The sequence below is a fragment of the Numida meleagris genome, chromosome 13 (assembly GCF_002078875.1).
Source record: "Numida meleagris isolate 19003 breed g44 Domestic line chromosome 13, NumMel1.0, whole genome shotgun sequence".
NCBI classification, from domain to species: domain Eukaryota; kingdom Metazoa; phylum Chordata; class Aves; order Galliformes; family Numididae; genus Numida; species Numida meleagris.
The window spans coordinates 1,690,115-1,711,852 of record NC_034421.1 but is presented as its reverse complement, the minus strand read 5'-3'; the positions used below and the strand labels follow the sequence as shown (position 1 = coordinate 1,711,852).

The window sequence follows — 21,738 nt, the reverse complement described above, 5'->3', positions numbered from 1 at the left end:
AATCCCAAGAGTTAAGCGTCCGTCCCAGTCTAAACAGCCTCTGCAGCTTCAGGATTTTACGTTCAGGTAACCGACAGTGCCGCTGTCCTCTGATGAGCACCACCACATGCAAGGAAGGCTGAGCTCAGCAAGGAGCTGGACGTGGGGACCCGAGGCTCCGTGCGTCTGCTCGTCTTTAACGGCCCGGGTGAAGCCGACTCCACAGCTGGAGGCATGGCAGCACGCTGCAAACTGAAACCAGATCTCCTGACGTTAAATCTAGCGCCTCATCCGTGCAAATGCATTTCCTTCTGGAATGCGGTTTGCCACTTCTGAATGGTTTGGGGACCAAATTCCCATTGGAGTCACCCAAAATGAAATATGAACACGGACTGATGGCAGTGCAATTGCATTTTGGAAACTGCCATGCAAAGTAAATCTGGTGCAGCACCACATTTCATTTTCTGTGGCCGCATCTCAAACTTTCTCATCGCTATTTAGTCAGTAACTTCCAAAATACAAACTTTCCAAACTCAACCCGAAATCTGCAAAAACATCAGGTCGGTGTCTTTCTGACTCTAATTTATCACCATGAACACAGACGTTTCATACAGCAGGAGGAAGGACTGCAAAGTCACTGGAAAGGCACAGAGCTCAGAGCCCCTTCCTACCCCACAGAGTACCCAGCACTAGAGAGCAGATGACGGGTCCAGCCTGGGGAGGACAGGGAAATAATGAACCAAATTAAAGCATCAAATCCAGGGGACGGGCTGCCCACAAGAGTTTAATTTTTGTCCCTAAAGTAAGCGGATAGAATTTGGAACACCCTGGAAAGAAGACATTCCCCCTGAAAGAAAATCCTTTCCTGCTGATAGCCAGATGGTGAGAACTGCAGGAGTTCACTTCTTTAGCTGTGAGGGAGCAGAGCTGATGGAACGGCTCTTGTTTTGGACCAATAGCAGAGAGGTTCAAAGCTAACTCAACAGAGACGGAACACAGAGTCTGAGCTCAACTGCAGCTCTGGATGTAGCACAACATGCATTCCTCTCAAATAGACTGACATCTGGCAAACACCTGAGTGGGAAAACTACCAGCAGTTGTGTGTTTGCTGAAATGCTCATCTCGTCTTTTTTTTTTTTTTTCTTTTTTTTTTTCCTGAATTGGCAATAAGATTACATCTTCTTTATTGCCCTCTCATTGATTTGTTCCTCAGAAGCAAATGACAGCATTTCTGAGAAATAAGTAACCAAATAAAATAAAGCTGAGAAGCAATCTGCATGTAAATCAGCATTAGTCATTGACATTTGAGACTTGACAATAAGCCATCCCAGTCCCAGCTGTCCCTACAAAAGCTGATCTCCTTTGTAAGACAGAGAACACTGAGAGCAAGTGGAACCAAGGATGAATACAGAAAAGATACAAACTCTCTTTGCTTGAAGTTTTTCCTAAAGCCTCTTTTGTTTCTGAGCACCCAGGAATAGTCGTACCTCTGGCTGCTATTGGTGTCAGCTTTGTCTTTGGCACTTTCCTTCCAAGGAAGCTGGCTCCGCTCATGTGAAATTGTTTAAGATATATTTGCTACATGTGCAGTTGCAGCCCAGAAGGCTGCTTAAACTGCAGTGCAGTCGCTACTCCGTTCTCTGTACTATGCACCAGCTGCAGTAAAAGCTATTAGGTTAAGTACTGCCTTCTTACCTTGCTGGTGAATAATTGCTTTTACTCTCAATATTCTAGCACTGTTCAGAAAATATTTTGCTGAGTAAAATTAGAGATTTGTGTTTATAACACAAATATTGCCAGGGAGTGTGCACGGGTCTGAATAGCACCGGCGCCATTGTGTCTGGACAAGCCAAGCTACTTAGCTCTAGCTCTAGCCCTTACCCACATTTCTTCTGAAGCTTCAGGTATGATTCTATGTTACTTTGACCTATCTCATCTATGCCAGTGGAAGGAATTTCAATGGCTTGTAAAGCTGAGGGCTGGGAGGAAAACTCTGGCACATTCTATGGCAACAACCCGAAGCCAGGGCAAGGTTTCTACTGCTGCCAAAACCCTAAAAACCTGCACTCAGCTACAGTCCCAAAAAACAGTGGGAGATGCTGCACAGCACAAGAACAAAACCTTTCCCAATGTTTCCCTTAATCTGTTAAACAACAGAGAACATCATGAATCTAGAAGCCCCCAAAAGTAGTTCACTCAAATGTGCCAGCAACTAAATATAGCTAAACGTGCATTAAGCACAGCTTATAATTCTCTTGTTATGGAGGATACTGCTCTTCTTGCGAAGGTGCACGGGTGAGCCCACTTTGGCTGTTCATGAAGTTCTTAGTGGAGGAGCAATCCTCATTTCATATGGGATCTTTCAGTGCCTTTTTTGTTGGTTAAACTGAAGCTCTTCTGCTGACCTTCTAGTTAAAGAACGGGTGGAAACGCTGGCACGGGAGTCTGACTTCTGTGGGGCATGGACGGCTGCCAGGTCTACAGTCGATCCTATTCACTTAGGTTTTTAGTTTTATTCTTTTCTATTGAGACTGTAGAAAACCATAAAAAGAAAACCCCCGCTATCCTTTTCCTTCAATCTAATTATGGAGAAAACACCTCCGAAGTCCCAAAGCCTTAATTATGTGCATAAGTTTCAGCACAATGTAGGCTTGGTGTTGCTAAACAGAGCAATGAGGTTATGGAAGAATGAAAATATTGATTTTCTTTGGCAGAGACGAGGAGGTCTCAGCCTTGGGTTTTTGCAGGAGTGTTATCAGCTTCACCAAGTCTAATTATCTCATGCACTGAGGTCATGTCTAAATAGAAACTGAGGAAGAATCTGATCAACAGCCGAGATGACAACCAAACACTTAGAAACACTGGTCCATATTAATCTTCCCTGCATTTTCCATGCTTGTTTACACACAGACAAGCAGAGATCAAAGCTCTTCAATCTCCTGTAGGTGATAAAGTCTGCAAGGCTGGAAAAATCTGACCCTTGCAGAAAGTTCATGAAAGGTTATGTACACGTTAAGAAAACTGGAGAAACCTGTGCATCAGTCCTCAGCTGGATGAGCGTGCTCTCCTCTACAAGGTTGCTGTTCAGGACACAAGTGAATGTCACATTCTGAATGTTTTTAATATTATCTGGTGACCAGAAGCTTTTACCTTTACTGTGACGCCTTATCTTGAGCATGTGTTCTCATGCTGGACTTACCAATTCCTGCTGAAAACAGAAGATTTCCACATCCCACTTCTTTTCCAGTATCCCACTATGCTCTAGAATGCTTTCTCTAACAAACCTCTGTATCAAAAAGTCAGTTACTGCAGCACAAGAAGCATTAATGCACTAACATGCCAAGAAAATGTGAGAACAGGATGGAGCCTACCCTGAAAAAATGTCCTATTCTTCCTGTGTTTCCTGCAGTTGTAGCTATACTGTCATATCACATCAGCTCATCGGGCCCAGTGCACACAAAGGAAACCCAAGGAAGAAACATGTTTTCTCAAGCGATGAGAGACAGAGATGAGGGTGTCCTTGCAGAGGGTAAGGAAGATTGCTCCAGCTACAGAGTAAGCAGCAAACCTGCTCTATGGGGTCTGGGGATGACAGGCTCCTTTCCTGCCCACGTCTCCAGTGTCTGAAGAAAAGGCAGCATTTGGCATCGCACCTCAGATCTTCCCAGCCAGGGTCAGCCCAGGGACAGACCCTTCCCTGCCTTGCAGTGTAACCCCAGCCAAGAGCAACAACCACATGTGTACACCAGGTTTAAGTGCTCATAGTGCCTCTTATCTTCCCCAGTTTGGGTCAAAAAAATACATAATCTATCCATGATCACAGCCCTGTGTATACCGCTTGTTTCACATTTCAAATTTTGGAAGAATATTTCTGTCGACCTTTCCACAACGCTGTGCTCCTTCTTCCTTTTCAGCTTTACTCGAGAGCAGTTTCCACCAGTCACCATTTTAAAAAAGAGGTCTTTATAACACAGCATTGTTAATTTTAGCACATATGTGTTATGCTGCTATGCTTGTGTTACTGGTAAAACAGAGAAAAACAGATGAAAAACTGTCTTCTCCTGAGGCTATTTCTTCTGGGCTCACTGGCTGCCAGCTCTCTCTCTAGCTGCTGCATGGCATAAGCCAAACAAGTGATGTTACACTTCCCCAGTCACACAGTGCCAACAAATGCCATGCTATATCTGCTATGGTGGAAATTGTTTCACCTGTTTCCCAAATTAAAGAATACCCACAGAGGAAAGACTGCTGGAAACAGGGAGCCCATAACCCTTTACTTCATTTTGCACCCCTGGGGGAGATGGACATCACCAGCTGTAAATCCATCACACTGTCATAGGGAACCCTAAGGGAATCTTTTAACAAAGTCTTGCTGATGTTGGCAACGGATGCAGTGCCATATGCTGGAACCATTCCCTCTCCATTTCCCCAGGACGTTTCTAAAAGCAGCCATTCCTGGCTCACTGTGGCTGTATAATTACCTGGTGTTAATTGCACCAGTGGTCCTGCAGTTTGTAGCCACTACACCATCCTCTGCTGTACCACCTCCTGTAGAAGATCCGGGTTAACCCACTGGCTCAGCCTGCAGCTGTGCTCTGCAGGGATGACACTGTGATGACAAGGGGCTGAAACGGGGCCAGTGAAATAGCCAGGACCCAGGGCAGGACTGAAATGTGGGATGCTTCTTGCAGGTGAGCATCCTTTGAGGCCACCATGAGGAAAAGTGTCCCTTACACCACCTGGCCTGGATGCAGGCTGGGAACACACCACCAGCAACGACACATTCGAGTGCCAGAACAGCACAAAAGAGAAGAGACTCGTAGCCCAGTGCTCTTTGCTTCGCTTTGCTTTTTGTTTTGCTTCTCTATTTAACACAGAGTAAGTATAGCAGCAATGACTGCTTGACTCAAAGCAGGGGAATGCAAAAATCAGGCTCAAAATTAACGTCACTTCTGTTTATTACTTTCAAGCTACTTGATTTTTTTTTTCTTCTTTTTACAAGCCCAGGACAAAAGCCTCTCATTTCAGCACCTCGCTTATTTGTCTTCTGAGCCATCTGGGTGTTGCGTTTTGTGGGGCCCTGATTTAGCCATCCTTTCTTCTCACTGAACTAAGCAGCAAACACGAGAATGACATCAGCACCCATTTCTGGCGCTAAAAAGACAAACGATAAGAACAAAACATAACTCAGGCTGAATAATTTCAGCATGCTCCTGGCTCTCCCTTTACCCGGCTACACACATGAAACCTCCCGTCTGCACCGCTGCAGGAATTTGTACGTGGGAAACCAAAAGGATGGAGGCCGGCAGCTGTCAAATGCAAACTTCACTGCTACCCAGCTATCAGCTGTCTGAATCAAACAGAAGCTTGCCAGCCTGGTTTGGGTTGCTCATATCCACAACTTTGACTTTCCCTAATGCTGCTGACACAAACGTGACTGCTCCTTTTGAGGCATTACCCGGATGCCTTCAAGCCCAGCCAATGAAGCCTGCTGCTTCAGAGGAGAACCTTCATGGGAGAGCACTAACACAAGTGTGAGGATGGGGGAAAATTGGTTAATTTTGTTGCTTACTCTTTGTCCCAGGTGAGCACCTGGTACCAAGCAAACATGTCCCATCTGCCTGGGGAAGCAGTTCCCCTGTGTCTAGCTGAGGCTACGGTTAAGGCAGCAGCACCATCACTCCCTTTGTACTAAAGAGCAAAAAATGAGGGAAAAAAAAAGAAAGTGGCTTCTGGATGGAAGGTGAGTCAGAAAAAGGACACGCAGAGGGTGAGCAGAACGCAGCCCTGCGGCAGCTGTCCTGTGCCAAGCCCAGAATGAGCAGAACAGCTGCAAGCAAAGCCAAGCGGTGAGCCAGGTTTTGATAAAGCATCTGTTGGAGATTTTTTTTTTTAAATTCATTTCAAAACGTGTCATCTGGATTATGAAGCTGAAACTGAAGGGAACTTTTCCTTTTTCTTTTCCTTTTTCATTTTCATTTTCTTTCTTTTTTTCCTTTTCTTTTTCCTAAAGACAGTTGCTTTGCTAGCCAACACCTGTACTACCCAGAGATTTCTGGTTACCTGTGAGGCTGCTGCTACCAGAAGTAAGTAGTTTTTAGTAGGAATTCGTTTGTTTCACTTTGAAACATAAAGATCACCTTGATACCTCAGAAAGATGCGAGCCTTTGTCTACTTCCACCTGTCCTTTTATTTGTTGTTTTCTGCTACTTTTTGTCTGCCTCTGCCTGGTTGGGCAGCTTCACTGTGCTCCGACCATCATTTCTATATACGAGGCAAGACAAATTGCATCACAACGTTCCACATTTGCTCCTGCCTCCCCCGCAGGTTCTCCAGCCGTGACCTGCACCTTTCCATCCAGCACTGTGCTTACCTCACCCCATCCCCTGCCATCTTCCTTCCTGCTTTGCGGCCCTCCCGGGCGAGGTGCTCACTGCCAGCAGAAAGAAAAGCTGACAGATGGACCAAGGAGCGGGAGACAGACACACTGTGAGCACGGACCATGCCTTGCCGTGGCGTGGCCACTCGCTAGGCTCCACCTGGGACGTGCTGGCCGCACGGCTGCTGGCGCTGCGGGAGGTGGGCAGTGGAGCCCGGGAGTGGGCAAAGGATGCGCTGATGGGAGATGGGGACTTGAGAAAGCCCAGCAGGGACAGATGGAAGTGACAGCCTAACTACCTGCTATCCTCCGGACTTTGGAGCGTCATTTAAGAGTGGAAAATGGGCAACGAGAACAAAGGACTTGGCTTCCCTTTAACTCTGCTTTAAATTCTGGAATTTTTGAATTACCGCGAGTAAATGAGGAGACATCAGCCTGTGTGAATCAACGTCTGTTTCTGCAAGGAAACAGCCTGGGAAGCTGCCACAGGGCAGCTGGAGCCTTTCTGCTGCGCAGAGAATGGTCGGCTGACTTCAGCCATGCCATGAACCTCCCATACCCTGCAGCCTAGAAGCCTCCCAAACCTTCCCAGCATCAGGACACATCTGCTTATGTCATTTTTGCTTATAAACACAGAACCAGAGACGTCATTGCTTTTGCTTTACTTCTTCCCTTGTCCTTAGCATATCAACAGTACAACAGATACCAATTCTTACTGCCTTGCTTCAGCCAAAGCCCTTTTAGGGACCTGACTTTGGCCAGGTAAAAGCAGGAGGCTGGCTGCCTTCTTTGGAATGCCAACACGCAGAGGAGAAGAGCTCCGATCCAAGGTGAGCTCACCCTGCAGAACACCTCACCTTGCAGACACAGTGAGCTCAAGGAGAGAGTGCCTCTGAGACGCTCAAAACTCCACAAAATCACCTAGACTCAATTTGCCCTTGTTTCCCAAGAACCTCTCTTTTATTACTATTGTATAGTCCAGCTTGGTGTGTGAGCGTTGGGTATTAGGCCACATAACGACTGGATTTCTCCTGAATCCTTCTGAAATACGGTTTGAAAGATGACGGCAGAACATCCTCCAATCAATTCACAGTTAGAAGAATTTTCCACATACGGGCAGTAAGCTATTCCAGTCTTTTCAGTTCTGTTTGCAGCATTTCTGTAAGAGGCTTTGATGCAGACAATACCCGTTACTGCTGCCTACTGATATATACACCCAGAGAGTGAAGGAGATTATATTGTATAAGCCTCAACACGAATATCGTAGGTTAGTTAGAGCAGCTGTTGGCAACAGTTCAGATACAAGGGAAAAAATGCAGCTAATATCCACTGGACATAAATTACCAGTTTAAAACTAGCACCAGTTCATAGATTTAAATGGATTTTTAATGGACTCCAGCCTCACGATTAAAGCAATAAGAGGATATGATTCCTCTATCCCCAGTGGCATCGTCAGGGCTTCACTGACATGTGCCTTCATGATTTATGGTTGACTGCCTTAATCAGAGCTCCAAGCACTGGGGGAAAATGCCCAGGCAGCAAGACAGATCATGCAAAAGTGCCTGCTGATTTGGCTTTTTGAGCAGTATTCACAGTGCTCAGCCTGCCTGCGCTCTGCCCGACCCCACTCCAGAGTAATCAGCAAGGTCGCCGACGGCTTTTGCTGGCTGCATTGCAGTCACGGTATTTTTCTGTTTATCACTGTCACACACTAATTTTAAGACTGAAATGTCAGTGGTCTCGTAAGCTGCCTTTCCTTTAGCTTTTGTTTATTTTGTAGCTCCATCCATACGAGCCCGGCGTTATGACTTTCAGCAATTTTACAATGAACAAATACTCGATGTGCGGAATCGTAAAGGCAAAGAGGCCACGTCCCAGCTGCCCTGGTGTCACACAGCCACTCAGACGGGGCAGACGGAGCAGAGTGCAGCACTGCCAGCACTGCTGCTACCACACAGCCAAAAAACAACCGCACAAAAGATCTCACGCATTGGCACACGCATCACTTCTCCTGCTCTGTACAGTAAGTTTTTCAGACAGCGCTTTTTGCACTGGGGTCGAGAGGAAGAGAAAGCAATTACTAGCAAGGGCCTTAATTATAACAGTCTGTGTTAGTGAGAGACAGCAAATCTCAGAACATCAAAAGCCATGGAGGTAGTCTAGCCAGCGCTATGAAACACATGGAAAACATGAGTAAAATGTGTATGTGGAAAGAGGACTCGTTCCTTCACTTCATCTGCCCACTGACCTTAAAATGGCTAAATGGAAAGACTGGAAAACCCAGCACGTCTGCTGCAACGGCAGCTCCCCAGGAGTTTACCCTTGCTCTTGACGTTCTAACCATTATAGCACAATCATTTTGAAGCGCTGTGACTTCTTTCAAAAATCAGAATGATCCCTACAGTGAATCTTTCTCTCCCCTTTATTTTTCTCTCTTTCCCTAGAGGCAGTATGTCTTATCTTGGTTTTGTCTCTCATGGATAAGTTAAACTATATCTTAGATGTCACATTCTGTCACACTTATCTATGATTTCACGCACGTAGCAAGACAGGATTTTAGCTCACAAGCTTTGCTACTACCCCAATATTTTTAGGTTGTGACTATGGTAAACGTTTTATAAGTTGCTTCTACATAACCATAAAATGAAGCTGTCAGGAGATTTCTCTTATTGTGTTCCCACATGATCACATGCTAGGGAGTCTCAAGCCATGATTCTTACTTGTACACATAGGTAAGAACATATATGCATATTTTATAATAGTCCAGTTGCTGGGAAGGTACCAGCCACCCTAGAGTTTGGTCTCCGTATAAACCAAAACGCTTCTTGGTCTGATGAACTGCTGACCAAAAGCTCTGACATCCAGGCTCCCAATGGGCGCTAAGCTAGCCACGGTGGCTTCATGCAGAGGGCACCTACAAAAGCGCACACCTCGACAAAGCAAGCTATCTCCTCTCTTTTCCAGGCTTTGATTCTGTCATGAGGGGTATGTTATTGTATGTACTGCTTAGAAGATTTCCATTACACTTCTCCTTTTTAACTAAAAAGTTACACACAGGCACCTAACAGGGACCTGGTCTTACAGCTCCTCCAAGGCTCCTCTAGCCTGCCCAAGCAACTCAGGGATTTTCTTGTAACCAATCAGTCTGGTATCTTTACCTCTCCCCAGGGATATAACTTTAAAATTAGTTGGCTTCCCTTTATCTCGAAAACAGGAAGAAGAATCCCATTGAATCAATTCAGTCAATTGAAATTGACTGAAACGTCAATTTCAGTGTATGTTTCACTGTGGCTGTGCAGAACAGCTCTTCCTGCCAGTTGCTGTCCTGGGAGAGCACGCTGCTCCCTCATTGCCAGCTTTCCTCCCAGTGATAAAACTGCAAATCAAAGCACAGCTAGCTCTCAACAGTAATAAGCAGTAATGCTATGAAATACCAAGAGTTTAGCTGCATGAAGATGTTTCCTTCGGTAGGGAAATACCATGGAGGTCATTCCTGCATATGGATATGTATGCAGGTGGAAGTACGCAGAGCTGGGTGAGCAGCCACCCACCTAAACCCAAGCAAGGCTTTCTGCCATTCCATCCTCAGTGTCTCTAAGCTCGTGGCATGGATATGTCATCCCAGATTTCTTTCCCGATGTGAAAATAGATGAGAAATATGAGAAAAACCACCCACTTTGTTTTAGGTAATGGTAGTATCATTTATGAGCAAGCTAGAAGGCTTGGATTGAAAGGCTGATTGACAAGGAGCTGATCAGCCTCACTTTACCACTACAAGAGAGCACAGGAGTTAATATTTCAGGCATGATCTGAGGTGGCAGCGGGTAGGCGAGGTGCTGGAGATGACACTAATGCAATTCTGACAGGCTGTGACTTCCTGAGTGCATAACTGAAGGGTTCGGCTAAGCCACGGCGTGTGATCCGACAGCAGTGACATCGCCGTGGAGTGAAACAAGAGGAGCTCGGAGCGAACTGGCTACAACTCTTCCCCTTTTCGTAGGCACTTAACCTAACACGCCCAAAATCCTCCAGTGGGTTCACATCGCAGGAGCAGAGGGATGAGGAATGAGGGGTTTGGAGCTCAACAGCTCCAGCGGGTCTGTTTTCAAGGAAATATGCTAAAAAATGCAACCACAGCAATAAATAACCTCTGCTTGGAATCACTCAATAAAGAAATAAAGACAAATTCTCTTAGACGTTCATCACTACGCGGACAAGGGATGGCAAGAATGGTCTGACACACACAACCGTGTTTTATCCTTTCTCAGATATTCAGATTTTCTTTTTCTGGTCCCAGGTTAGTTACAACTGAATCCCACAAAGAACACGTACCGCATCCAAATACCTGTCCCAGCGGTTCCTCTATCAGGGCCAGAGAAAGCAGCATGAAATACTGAACTGAAATCTCTTCTTTTGACATTAGTGGTGAAAAATTCATTCTAGCACTAAATCTGAACTCAACAAGCATCAGCAAGGCCCCACAAAAAGGCAGAGCCACGAGGCCAAACAGCTTCCCAAGTTCTGCTGAAGGCTGCGAGCCTCTGCACTTGAGCCTGGTTTCTGAAGGCTCGCTCCGTGCCATGCAAGTCACTGCAGAGCAGAACAGCCAGGCCCACATGGCCCCTGCATGTGCACTAGGAAAATATGACGCACCGCATTTCCTCGTTCTGTACATCACAACAGCCAAACAGAGGTCATAAGCATAACAGAAAACATCAGACACTAAAGCCTGCTCATTAGTGCAAACTCTCAGCATCAGTTACACCTCCTGTACTGCTGCTGGGCTCTCAGACAGACAGACAGCCCTCTAGACCTGCTCATACCCCACATCGGGTGCCGCTGACCTTGACTTTGCAAGACTCCTTCTGCAAATGTACCAATCCAGGAGAGCTTTCCCCACTTTTCACACCCTTGTCAATACATTACCCAACATGGGCACGTCAAGGGAGGGCATCACCAGCCCTTTGTTGGGAACAGGCAAGTGGGAAAGGATGTCTAGTCCTGAAAGTGGAATAAAATGCAGTATGCTGAAATACAGGAGTACTTTAGAAGTAGCAAAAACACTCATTAGAGCCTGAATCAATTTGCTCTGTGAGTACTACAAAACAGGGGAAGTAAATTGAAGCCACCAGCGTCACAGCATGGTTTCACTGGTCATACTCCAGGGCCCGAGGCAGGAGCCAGAGGATTACTCACAGATAGGCTCAGAGAAACACAATAGAACCATAATTTTAAATAAGTATATTTCAGAGGAACATAATGGAGCTCCTTCAGAAAATTGGTGTGTTTGCCACCAGGAGCTGCCCAGCGGGAGCACCCAAAGCGCCCAGGCCCCACACGCTGAGCACAGCTCTCCTGGCTGACCTGGCCAGTCCAACCTCCAGTTCAGTCACAAGTGGCACAGGATTTCATCTCACTTCTGGCTCAAATATATTCATGGAGATGAAAAGCAAATTAATAGTCAGAAATGCTTTCCCACTGCTTTAGTGAAATTGCACATGTGAGGAATCACATTTTTCTGGCTCTCTGGTGTAAGGTTGGCTCTCCCAGCAGCTGCCATGGGTCTGAGCCCACACAGCTCCATGAATTTACGAGGCAGAAGGCAAACGTGCCACAAAGAATGGAGTCCCACATTCTGCCAGTGTTCCCGAGGCACCTGGGGGCCAATCCATTCATCTTTCAGAGCTTTAGTTCACCACCAATCAAATGGAGCTGCTACTCTTTTAACTATTTTTACTATATAACTAAAAATATAATGATGTTTTATAGTATGAAATATACTGGGCTATAATAACATAATGCTATATGCATATTTTACTATGTAAGTTTGTTTTGTGAGACAAAATGCAGCCTACTGTCCATATATTCAGCTTCTCAGAAACCACAGAGACACTAATTAGGTATTTAGACCCCAGCATAACAGCAATAACAACAGGCCTAAATTTATTACCAAAATCACAAGCCTGAATAGACTCAAACTATTCCAGCAGAGACTAATAAATAACTATGAGAGCAGCAGGGACAGTAATTAAAATAAGAAAATGTAACATTAATTTCAAAAGCCAATTGAAATGCCAGCTCTTGGAATGTAATGCACAGAAGCGTCCTGCAAGGGCTGGGGGGGTCGGCAAAGTGGGTCAGCAAATACATCCAGCACAACGCCACGGCCAGGGCACCTCATCTGCTGCAGAAACGCCAAGCCATCTGGAGCAGCACGCTGGAGCGAGCAAAGGTCCTCCAGGCCGCTGCCAGCTTCCCATACAGTGCCTTGAGAACCATGAAACAGAACATGAATCATTTAAAAGCCAAACTATATTAAGAAATGAATAAGCATCCACTCTGATTTGAATAGAGGAGACGAGACAGCTATAGTGAGTGATTTAGTAGGGGGCTTTCTCCCTCGAGCAGGAAAACAAGGCAGGCTGCGCCCTGCCCTGCGCCCTGCTGCTCCCAGGCAGCTTCCCAGGAAGTCCGTGAGATCCCATATACAAGGGGTGAGATTTTCCAAAGCATTTAAATGCGTTAGCAGCCATCACTCTTTGGACTTTCTGTGCTAATCGGGCTGTGTCTCAGATGGGGCAATTAAAAGACATACTTCTTCCAGAATAAATGCATGGAGAAATCAAAATCCTTTTATTTTAGATGTATGACTTTGTTTTGGGAGGATGCGGAACAAAGGAGGATCTGCTGGTGCAGAACAGCGAGGCTAAAATGTTGGGGTAGCAGGGAGAGAACTTCTTTCCCAATGCAAGTCACACAGATGAGGCTCGGCCACTTTGGGTCATTTCATGCAAACGCCCTAAAAGCCATCAGCAGAACTTTGAGTCACACCTGCGTTAGCCCTCACCACTGCGGGGCCACTGCAGACAGGGCTACCAAAACAGTCAGCAATAAACTGCTGCGCAGTGTGACACGTCAGTCCCATTTCTGGAAGGAAAGGACAGCAGCTGGGAGACGCAGCGGAGATGCTGGTCCCCGACCCCCAGGACCAAGCTGGAGAAAGTGGAGGGTGTTACAGTGGAACTGAGCACGCTGCATTAGTGACGTTGTTCTCTGCACATCTAACTTTGCGCTCAGAGAAAAGAAACATGGAAAGAGACACGTTCCAAAGAAGTGTCATCCCCTGTGCTTGTCAGCTTTGCAGCAGCCTAGGGCTCGGTTGGACAGCAGCAGCCTTTCTCTGCTCTCACCATTTATGCTGGATCAGCCAATGTCAGGAAGTTCAAAACAAAAGATTTTCAGTGCTTGAAAACCAGGAACAGCGATGCAAATTTCACTTCGTAAGAAGTTCCCAGTTGCAAAGCATTTGAGATAATAATGTGGCACTAAAACCTTTTGCTGAACATGGTTAACCTGTCTCTATCCGTGGGAAAAGTGAGCTGTAGGGAGGGAGAATGGATTAACCTAATTTTACTGAGAAGTCCCAAATGCTAATCTGGTTTCCTACAGCCTTCTGCAGAACAGAATAGCGGAAGGGAATGTTTTAAGGACACCTTCTGTAGACACCAAACTATGTGATAAGTACATAGGGAGGAAGAGAGCCTTATCTTTCCAAGAAGCCACTTCTTAACACATCGACTTTTTCGCTCACTTTGACCTTTCCTCTCACAATCACAGGATCTCTCTGGAGCTGAAGTTACCTGAAAATAGGACAAACACTGTCAGCTCTTCCACTGCGCTATGGTGCTATAAGCTTTGCCCCTTTAAAATTCAAGCAAAGCAAAAACTCCATCTAAACCATCTTTTCTTTTTCTGGCTGGTACAGGCATGTGCATTTATACCCCACTCCCAGCTCCCCGCTGCCCTGACAAGAGCTGCTGCCGCTGGGGGATGGGCTGGCTCGCCAGGTCCCAATCCCCGGATGGTGGGGACAGACTGAAAATCAGAAATTCACTTCCGAAGCGATTTCAGGCTTTTTCCTCCTCCCTACCAGGACTCCAGGAAACCTGCACCGCAAAACACCTCAATTAAGATAGCGTCAGCTCAGCAGAACTGCATGGGACCACAGAACTTTTTTGCTGATTGCTCTGCAAAAGTGTCACTTCTCCTGGGCCCCAAAGGTAATTAGTCAACAAAAGAGCGATTTTTAAATGTACCTTTTATGCTTGGCTGCCGAACCAGTTGTGCTCTCTGCTTAAGGGCTCTCCCTGAGACCCACAGGAGCGCGCTGACAGAGCTCGCCCCGAGCGGGGCAGGTCACGGCAGCGGTGCTCAGCCGGCGAGAAGCAGCCGCCTGCTGCACAGCGCTTCCTTGGGAGCGCTCTTCCTCCCCTCCACCAGCACCGGGTCTGTCACTGCTGTAACGGAGCGCTTGAGTCAACTACAGAGCGGCACAGATTTGGAAGAGCTGAAGATCTTACTCCCGCTTTTCCATACGCTGGGATATTGGTGATTTCCTCTGAGTTCACAGAGTTAGCGGGTTCCTCTTTATCGCACTTAGAACAGACCCAGACGCTCCACAGAGAGGAACCCCGACTCCGGGCTGAGTGATGGAACAGCTGAAGGAGATGCTCTACAGGGTGTATGTGCTCTGCAGATGTTATCGGAACAGAGCACAGTCTTCAACACTGCTCCCCTGCATCACCTTGGCAAGTATGTCCATAACATTAAAGACTCTATATTGTATGCATTAACCATAGTTAAGTGCCTTTTTTTTTCTGAAATTTAACCCTCTGTGAGAATTAGTCTCTCTTTCTTTATCGTATCTATAATTGCCTCTGAATTACCTATTTTAAAGCCATTCCAAACCTGCAAAGACTAGAGACGCCCGAAATACCCAAGGGAAACACATCTCAATCTCCCCATCACAAACATTACAGCACAGCTACACACTAATTAATAATGCAGTATACATTAGTCAATGAACACGAATCAGGAACAATTTATTTTACGCTGCTGTAAGCACCAGAAACCAATTAAAATGTTATCTGTGAAATATGGGTCACATCAAAGCAGTATTTGTCAAACAGAGGTCATATTTTAGCACTTGAATGCCTAGCCTCAAGGTCACAGGACACAAAACACATTTTTAATTAGCAATTAATGTTACAAAACTGCTGTTTCTCATTTAACAGCTGTGTTTGCGCACGCTGATGCAGCCAGGCCTTGGAGACAAGTCATAAGCTATTAGACAGAGGTAGTCAGGAGCTGGTGGGCTTTCAGAATGGTCTCTCCTGATGGGTAACAGACTGATCTGAGAAAAGCGAGCACTGGTACGGATTGTACATAAGGACCAGTGCGCTTTGGATACATAACACAGAATTCAGTTTAATATTTCCCGAGTAAAAACACTAATCCCCAAAGGAAGATTTTTGAAAGAGCTGGCTGCTTTCTCCTAATCAGCGCATTAGCAAAAAGCAGCCTCTCATAAAACTTCCCTGATCTGCCCACAGCATCCCATGCGCTGCTTTCAGCACCCAGGAGATCTCTCAGCAGCGTATGTCAGGTATCTCTGCCGTGCAGTATATAATGTAAATCATAAATCTTGTAAGTGCTAGTTACAGCTATGCCCTACTGCAGGGAAATTGTAATGTGTTTGGAAGAACACAATCTGTAGACTTATGTGAATTCTGGGAGAGTTTTTAGGGGTGCGATCACCTTCCATTTGGCATTTGCATGTTGATGCAAGTCATTTCTGGGAAGAGTCAGCAGGGCAAATTCTCATATCCATCTTCATCTGGATATGCTCCCATAAGGCTGAGTGACAGCAATCTGCCTACAGCAGCCAGACCGGGTCCCTCTGCCATGGAGCACTCCCCTCGTCCCACTGCACTTCAGCAAAGGAGTTTGCCTTGTCCATCTCCAAAATGAAACCTCAGAATTACCAGTATTTTGCACCTTCACTTATATTTCTACTCAAAGCTGTAGCAAGTGGGTACGTGCCCCAAATAGGCCCTTTCACCATCTCTGTAGACCCTGGTGGCTCACAGCTTGCTGTACAAGCAGATGCTCCAGAGGACTGGAGGAAAAGGAAGTGAGGGAACGCAAAGCAGCAGGCAGCAGCTCCCAGCTGTGTGCGAGCAGAGCTCTAGCCTCAAGGGAGACATGACAAAAGTCTTCAAGGTAGTTACACAACGAACAGGAGAAGAAATAATGAGTTTAAATTGCAGCAAGAGAGATTTAAGTTAGACAGTCAGAATATTGTTCCAATAGTAAGGCTAACGAAGCCCTAAAATGGATTACTTATAGGAACTGGAGACTCTGTCATTAAACATTATCAAGAAGAGGCTGGAAACTCCCAGTCATGCATAGTTTAGCCATAGTAGAGCCTGCCCTGGGGCACAGACACGGCCAAACGACCTCTCAGTGATCCTTCCTGCCTTATTATCCACTGCATGAGAAACTTAACTATAACCTGAGAATACAGCAATTCAGCTGCAGAAGACTCCAGTGTCAATTCTTTTGCATAGTTGCTCTTTTGAGACATTTTGTCTTCCCAGTGCACCACTGCGGACTCCACAGACAACAGTAAGAGTCAACACAATACCAGCTCAGCCTCCAACAAAAAAAAAAAAAAGGGAGGAGGTGAGTGTTGGCAAGGCCTTCCTTTATGGTTGCCACTCACGCAGAGTCCCTGCAGTTCGCTCGGCTGTTTAATTCCATCGTCCCTCCTGCTATACCTTGGAGTAACCGTACGGGACCTTTGTTCACGATGGCACATTTCCTAATACATGGCACCACTGGAAGTGAGGAAGAACAGTTCGATGTCAGTCCCAGCTTCTAACATAACAAAAATGATTATGCTATTAAATATTAAATCCCAGACGACGCACTTATTTACACCATTTCAAGGCTGGAGCAGTAACGAGGAAGTTTGCTATTTCTTCCCCTGCTAACTATGGTAAATCAGAACAATAGGCCTGAATTGTTCCATTGTTTTGTCCAAAACGTTATTGCTTTGTGGTAGTTAAAGAACAATCACTTCCAGAACACCTGAAATACGCCATTGTGTGTGGATTCGTATAATCGTATTTGTTAGTTACTGCACTCAAGTTTATTCCCTCATGAAATCTTGCCACAAATCAGACACAGTCAAGGAAATTCACACTGGAAGACAAACATCTGAATACATAAAACCAGCAGCTCTCTGGCAGTCGTACGTTCTTCTGTGGCATTTGAATATGAATCATTTTGGTGTTGTATCAAGCCCTTAATGTTCTTTTAATGCTGAGTTTCTCATCTGAATTTCACTGGGACTTATTAAATGCAGGGTTTTTCTTTCCCTATCTCGTACCGACATGATTACAGTAACTATGTATAATTATGTGCATAGGGTAAATATGCTAATTGTATAATTGCAACATTCAAGTAAATCCTGGCAAGCAGAAGCTGTTCTCAGGGCAGGCAGGACACATACTGATAAGTACAGCAGAATTTTTCATATTTTCCATTATTAATATTTAGCAAGAAAACTGAATATAATTTATCTTTCACCCACACGACCTTTCCATCCAGAGGCCGGATGGTGAGCCCTGCTGTCACGGCAGTGGACATTAACAGAGCATCTGTAATAGTTACAGAATGCCTTTGTCCACTAGCATCACCTGCATGCTGGAAGCAGGACAACTCCAAAGTTTAATTGGGTCTGCCTACTGAACTTACTACAATTGCAGAAGGTAGATTGAAAATATGAAGTATTAACAGTTACTATTTGTCTTTGTGAAGAAGATCTATTAGGAAAAATGAAATCGAAATCATACTTAGTGGGACTGAGAGGGAAAATAAAATAGGGACACAAACGTCTCCCCATTACAGTGCTTCACTTTTTTTCAGGACGGAACTGGGGGCAAAGGCATCAAAGAAAGAGGTGCTGATTCAATTCCTGGCAGTGACTTGATGTGTGATGTTGGATTAATTACTTTGTGTCCTTTATTTCCTTTTCTCCCTGCTTAGATTGACATCTGTCATCATGCATTTGAGCATCAGCCAATAGCTTGGGATGTTGTGCTCACTTGAGTGTCCCAGTGCTGTCATGAGTTTCATTCACACAACATTAAAAAACAAGTTGAGATTTGTCTGATAAAGGTAGACATGACCTTCAGGAGGGGAGGGGGAAAGAGAATTACATTTGCCTTTAAAAAATGAGAGGATTTGGCTGGCAGTGAGTTTCTAGGTAATACATAAATTAAAAAAAAAATTAAAAGGAAACAAACAACAACAAAACAACCCTTTGAAAAGGACTAATAATGGAAACAATGCTGCATCAACAACTGAAGTGCTACCAGGAACTGTTAGAACACTGAAAAAAACACAAGCTGATTGAAATATAGTATTGAAATAATGATGTCACCCATTTCTGAGCCAGTAAGGGACCGGTTAGGATGCGCAACTTAGCATCCCAACCTGTTATTACAACTGTGGATTTGTGTTCCTTCTGACACAAGTGAGGATCTCTGGACTTTACCTCAGTGGGAATACTGCCTGTGGTCCTTAACGTAAATAGCTATAGGAGCCATATCTATTTAGTATGAAGAACAGCTAGCACTAGTCATGCTTCACCCTTGTGATGAGCAGCAGACCCTTTACACAGTTGGGATGTGCAAGACTGTCAGATACGCAAGCTTGCAGCTCCTGAAGAAGGGCCGCGATTTTGCTCGATAAAATGTCAATAAGAGGTGCAGAAGGTATATGGCTAGACATAACAAAGCTCCTAGACATCTGTAAATCCCTCTCCACGTACAGCAGTTGGTAAAGAATATCACATTCCCTCAAGGAGCCTGGTTATTTATGACTCTTCATCATGAGGCAGTTGACTTTGGACATCTCTGATTGAACACCAAAATAACAGCACTCAGGATTGCTGTGAATCAGACCTAAGCCATCCCAAACTGGCTGCATCTAGTCTGAGCCTTTTAGGCTATTGGTTCCCACTGCTGTTTGTTGTCACGATACTATCTCATAGATACAGATCTCTTATAGGTGCCCTACGTACTCATGCCACAAAGGATCTGAATCTGTTTTTAAATTATCACTTAGATTTGGTCACACACAAATGAGTTTTTATGCGCTACCAATCACCTTGAGACCTAAAATATTACAGATCAGAAAGATGTCACTGCAATCTCTGGGATCCAAGCCAAATTCTCTTACTGAAAACACATAATATGTATTAAAACCTGGGACCCTTCAGTGTGCCTGGCTTGTTTTCCTAACACTTGGCTTACAAAGGCCCTGGAAGAAAGCCGAGTGAAAGTGTCTGGTGACCTCTTCTGCCGACAGCCCCTGTTGCTCATCTCAACTGCGTTTGATAGAACACAGCACATTCCTTTAAATATTTTATCCACTCAGTGATCGTGGGTGAAAGAAAGAACTAACAAGAAATGACAAGTGAAATAACTACATTTCCGGCCCTGACAACACTCTTTATTTCTAATTCTACCAGGGCTGTGGATAGGCATTAGGGTACAACTTTGATGGGAGATTAAATAAGTGATCTTAGGATTTGAGTTACAGTACACGCACCCTGATCTGAGAGTTCACTTGGAAACAAGAGGAACTGAAATAAAACTGGTCAGGAAATCTGGTGCTTCCATACTTTGCACCGAACGCTCTTTCTGCCATGTGACTTTGCTCTTGTAAAAATGCATTTTTTCCTTCACAGAGACACCAGAACAAAGCATAAAGAAACCGATTAGGCCGACGACAGGAAGAGGTAACTAACTACAGTAAATGAGTTACAGTGAAATTTCCCAATAAAATATTTCCAAGAAGAGTTTTGTATTCTGTGTCAAAAATATCCGAATGCAGTAGGTTGTAAACAGTCCAATGGATGTTTCTACAGAAAATTCTAGAAGGCCTTAGTACCACATTGCACTACGATTAATACAGTCTGTCCTGGAATATTTTTTCAAATTCTACTATTTATTTAGTCCCTCTTCTAGACAAATTTAACATCTGAATTACAAAATGGTAAGGGGAAAAAAAGTTGAGGGGAATATCTTTCATGTTGCCAAGTCTGAAAAACAAGTTCATCATCAAGTTAGGTTTTGAATACTTTTGAATTTCTATTTGTGCAAGTCTATCACTACAAGAGAAATGTCAAGGTGACACTGAGCATCCTGACCTGGTTTTGGATAGTTTGGAAATCTGACTTCATTGTGATTTTGAAGAAACTTTAAAAAAAAAGAAAGAAAGAAAGAAAGAAAGAATGAAGACATTACTCATGGGTCACATAGGTCTTAATTTTCTCTGCTCCTATCTTAAGTGCATTCAGGCTGTGTATAGAGGTGCAAATAACAGCAGAGAAAGCATCACTCCCAAGTGACCCACTCTGTATGTGCCCCTCGCAACCAATTCCTGTAGCAGCTAGAGATCCCTGTGCTTTGCAGATAGTCTAAATCACAGATCTCTTACAGCAGAGTGTGCTCCTTGCCATAGATCATCTGTCCAAGCCTCAGCAGTGCTCACTGGGGATGTCTGCTGGGTCACAGCCCAGCACAGAATTACAGCCTGCAGGACGCCGCGCCGTACAAACAGCACCCTGGCACACATACCAGCCATGTCCTGCTGAGTTACAACATTAAAAAGAAAAGAAGAAGAAAAAAAGGGGAAAAAAAATATTTCCAGACCACGAAGCCAACCCCTTAACGTATCAAGGGAAAAGTCTGAGATGCCCAAAGACAACAGCGAGTGCCTGCTCTGGATGCATTTACTTGAAGCCTGCACTGAAACATCCCACGTCAGGGCTCCGATTCCAGCAACTCCTCCTGCCCTCTCACTGTCCCCATAGAGAAACAAGATTATGGTCCTGAGGAGCTGTACAAGAAGCAAATGAGAGATGATTAGAAAGGAGGCCGCTGCTTCAAGTTCCTGCTACCTTCAGTGAGGCCTGCAGCTACCTAATGACCTGACAAAGCAAGTCATTAGCAACATTTCACCTAGCTCTTAAAATATTTCCATTGCAAATGACTCTCCTATTAGATGAATGCCCACTGCAGAAAGTAATTACCTTTCCTTTGAACCTGCATTTCAGAAATTTCAAATAAGTGGGAAAGAAAAGAAGGCAGAAGAATAAGCACACGCATTTTATGATTCCTCCCCTCCCTCTGCTATCACGTTGGTGACAGAGCGAGGGACGAGGGAGCAGCCCGGATTTCAGCAGTGGGCAGCGAGGACTGATCTTTACCATTCGTGTTCCATACGCACCCCACCTGAAGGCTGAATTCCCTCACCTGTTCCCCTGCTACGTGTCCCAGCACAGCTGGCTGTGACAGCTGATGGGAGGCCGAGCACCGGCATCTGGACAGACGTTTGCAAGTTCGTAAGCACTCAGAACGCAAACAACCACTTGATACTGTACAGCAGCAAATTATTCATCTGGTTTTTTCTGTATGTGCATCTGCTGAGACACATGAACTAAAATTAGAGCAATACTTGTCCTG

The 21,738-nt window shown here is 45.0% G+C and overlaps 1 long non-coding RNA gene across 1 annotated transcript in view; it reads right to left on the bottom strand.

Moving 5' to 3' along the window:
- The window catches only part of LOC110405872, a 219,041-nt gene that overhangs the window by 28,804 nt on the left and 168,499 nt on the right, over nucleotides 1-21,738 (bottom strand). The gene's annotated exons all lie outside the window — the stretch shown is intronic.